Below are 4,272 nucleotides of genomic sequence, written 5' to 3'. Positions count from 1 at the left end.
AGCCCCTACCCGCTGGCCATTTCCGTTCCTGTTTCTTCTTTTTTCGACGCCTCAGGTATCTCAGCGGATGTACTACAGTGACGAAGTAATTTTTCTCTTCAGATTTCCTTTAAAGACCTAAAATGTAAATTATGGAAACGTGTAATTTCGCAGGAATATATGTATATCCTTTATACTACATAAAGGGAGACCTTAGGTCTTGCGAACAATGCGCGCGATGCGCAACACAGCGGAGTAAATCCCGCGGCGGCGGGGCGGCTCCCGCTTCCAATCCCACCGCTTTGGGAGGCCCAGGCGGGAGGCTCGCTTGAGCCCGGAGTTCAGAGAGACCAGCCTGTGCAACACAGCGAGACACCCGTGTCTACCAAAAAAAAAAGTTAAAATTTGGCCACCGAGACCGGGTGCGGTGGCTTATGCCTGTTATCCCAGCACTTTGGGAGGCTGAGGCCGGCGGATCACCTGAGACCAGGAGTTCAAGACCAGGCAGACCAACATGGTGAAACTCCGTCTGTACTGAAAATAAAAAAAATTACCCGGGCGTGGTGGCGGGTGCCTGTAATCCCAGCTACTCTGGAGGCTGAGGCATGAGAATGGCTTGAACCCGGGAGGCAGAGGTTGCCGTAAGCCGAGATCGCGCCATTGCACTCCAGCCTGGACAAAGTAGCGAGACTCTCAGGAGGAAAAAAAAAAAAATTAGCACCTGTGGGCCCAGCTTCTTGGGAGGCTGAGGCAGGAGGATCCATGATGCCCAGGAGATCGAGACTGTAGTGAGCCGTGACTGTGCCACTACACTCCAGGCTGGGCAACACAGCAAGACCCTGTTTCAGAAAAGTCTATAAATAACTAAAAAAGTAAAATAAATAAAAAGTGCAGTGGCGCAATCTCGGCTCACTGCAACCTCTGCCTCCTGGGTTCAAGCAATTCTCCTGCGTCAGCCTCCCTAGTAGCTGGGATTACAGGCGTGTACCACCACACCCGGCTAATGTTCATGTTTTTAGTAGAGACGGGGTTTCACCATGTTGGCCAGGATGGTCTCAAACTCCCAACCTCAAGTGATCCGCCCCGCCTCGGCCCCCGAAAGTGCTGGAATTACACGCCTGAGCCACCACGCCCGGCCCCTACCCCGTTTTAGTAACGCCTACTACTGACCCCGATGATGCAGCGTCACCATCTTACAGTGAATAGAGAAGCCAGGGAAATTAAACAATTAGTGACTCAGGCGATAAAGAAAAGAGGGCGAGATGGGCCCACTTGGGAAAAGTGGGTCAGATACAGCCTTACCGAGGAGAACCCTGGACTGAGGATGACGAGCAAGCCCGAGGGAACACTGCGGGAAGGGCCCCAGGCAAAGGAAGATTCTGGGAAGGGGGCGTGGCTTGTTGGAAGGGCGTGGTGACCGTTATGCAAATTTAACTGTCCAGGGAGCAGCGGGCGTTGACCGTTATTTTCCTCTTGTCTGGTTCTTCTTCATCCTGTCAAATATTTTGAACATATTTAATTGTTTTACCATATAACACTAATATACCAACGCAGCCTTATACCAACACAGGCATAAAATATAATTTTGTTTGTTTGTTTGTTTTTGAGACAGAGTCTCGCTCCCTCCTCCAGGCTGGAGGGTGGTGGCGCCATATCGGCTCACTGCAAGCTCCGCCTCCCGGGTTCACGCCGTTCTCCTGCCTCAGCCTCCCGAGTAGCTGGGACTACAGGCGCTGCCACTACACCCAGCTAATTTTTTGTATTTTTAGTAGAGAAGGGGTTTCACCATGTTAGCCAGGATGGTCTCAATCTCCTGACCTCGTGATGCGCCCGTCTCGGCCTCCCGAAGTGCTGGGATTACAGGCGTGAGCCCCCGAACCCGGCCATAAAATATAATTTTTATCATTTTTTTTTAATGGAGAGAAGTGCCATGAGGGTAACATGTGCCCAGAGCCCGCAAAAGTCATAATTTCCTCCTGCCTCGAAGCCCTCTGTGGGCCTTATCATCTTCCCACATTTGTTTTTGTCTGTAAACAACATATATAAGTTTTACATGCTTTTTAACTCTGTATATGGAATTATGGAGGATGTATTTTTCTGCAACTTTGCTTTTTACACTCAACGTTATGTCCTGAGACTCATTGATTCAAAGTGCATTCAGGGATTGTTGAGCCCAAAACTTACACAGCCCGTAGAATGTTAAACAGAAGTACTGCGATAGAATTTGTAAATATAAAATTAGAAATGAAAATTAATACTTATTTGGAATGAATAAATTAGTACAAATTACAAACTTCTAAAGCTGATGAAGACATAAACATGGCCGGGCGCGACGGCTCAGGCCTGTAATCTCAGCACTTTGGGAAGCTGAGGTGGGCAGATCACCTGAGATCAGGAGTTCAAGACCAGCCTGGCCAACATGGTGAAACCTGGTCTCTACTAAAAATACAAAAATTAGCCAGGCTTGGCGGTGCGTGCCCGTAGTTCCAGCTACTTGGGAGACTGAGGCAGGAGAATGGCTTGAACCCGGGAGGAGAGGTTTTCAGTAAGCTGAGATTGTGCCATGGCACTCCAGCCTGGGCAACAGAGACTCCATCTACCAAAAAACAAACAAACAAAAAGACTGGGAAGTATGAGTCCTCCAATATCGTTCTTCTTTTTCAAAATTGTTTTAGCTACTTAAGGTCCCTTGCTGTTCCATGTGAATATTTAGAATTGGCTTGTTCACTTCTGCAAATAAATGAGTACAAGCAGTTGGAATTTTTATAGGGATTGAATTGTATTTTTAGATACATCTGGGGAATCAATTGACACCTTAACAATATTAAGTATAGCAGATTCTCTAATAAGATCATTTTGTTCAATGTGGTTTTGTTATAACATTGATGAGAAAAAAAAAATCCATTCCTGCCTAAGGCGACTTTCTGGTTTTTTTTGAGAGAGTCTCCCTCTGTAGCCCAGGCTCTGGAGTGCAGTGGCGCGATCTCGGCTCACTGCAACCTCCGCCTCCTGGGTTCCAGTTCAAGCAATTCTCCTGCCTCAGCCTCCCAAGTAGCTGGGATTACAGGCACACACCACCACACCCAGCTAATTTTTGTATTTTTAGTAGAGACAGGAGTTCACCATGTTGGCCAGGCTGGTCTTGAACTCTTGACCTCGTGATCCGCCCTCCTCGGCCTCCCAAAGTGCTGGGATTACAGGCATGAGCCATCGCGCCTGGCCCCAAGGTCACGTTGTGTGTGGAGTTTGCCCCTTCTCCCCATGTCTGTGTGGATTTCCTCCAGGTACTCCGATTTCCTTCCCAATTCCAAAGATGTGCCGGTTAGGTGGTTTGGCGTGTCTGCGTCGTCCTAGTCTGAGTGAGCATCGGTGTGTGTATGATTGTATACCCTGCAAAGGGATGTCATCTTTTCCAGAGTTGGCACCAGGAAAGATTCTGGCCATCCGCGATGCTGAACTGGAATGAGTCGGTAGATTATTATCTTATTAATCTTATTAATAAATATTAGTCTTTTATTAATCTTTCTTGAATGTATAGCCCACATTTATTTCAATGTTTAATATTAGAAGTGTTTTGTGGGTTTATTTAGATGTTTGGACAGAATAAATGGCTTTTATGAGACAAGTCAGAACTTGTGGTTCAGAAGACAAACCCCACACACATTCAAGTGGACGAAAACAAGCCCCCTGCAAGGGCTCTGTCCTCCTCCTCCTAGTTATTATTTACTTTCAGAATCTGTTTGATGTGTTGTTTTAATCCTATACATATTTTACGGTTATGACTTATCCATTGTTTGATTTTTGTACAAGAAAATCTTTGCTATAGAAATCAGCAAACTATTTTTATCTGGAGAGAAGATATGGCAACTGAAACTGTGGTCAGATGTTAGAGAAAAATGTGTTTAAGTGCCTTTTTGCCGACCTGTCAGTCATATTACATTCATTTTATATTGGCTGACAATATCGAAAGTTTCTTTTTTTGTGTGTGTAAACTCTAATTTCTATCAAGGGGTCATGAATATTTAAAGTTGGTATTTCATTACAAATCTCTCAGTGTTGGTTCCTGATTTTTTTCCAGGACCATTATTCATTAAGCAAACAAATTCCACAGCCATTTGGGGGTAAAAGAGTAGTTTATTGATTTGAGGTATTTCTTCTTTTTTAATCTAAGTGTCTACAGCTGTAATTTTTCCTTGGAACACTTCTTTTTTTTTTTTTTTTTTGAGACGGAGTCTCGCTCTGTCGCCCAGGCTGGAGTGCTGTGGCCGGATTTCAGCTCACTGCAAGCTCCGC

This window comes from Colobus angolensis, unplaced genomic scaffold (genome assembly GCF_000951035.1).
Source record: "Colobus angolensis palliatus isolate OR3802 unplaced genomic scaffold, Cang.pa_1.0 Scaffold9, whole genome shotgun sequence".
Taxonomy (NCBI): Eukaryota; Metazoa; Chordata; class Mammalia; order Primates; family Cercopithecidae; genus Colobus; species Colobus angolensis.
Note: the sequence above shows the minus strand (reverse complement) of the source record.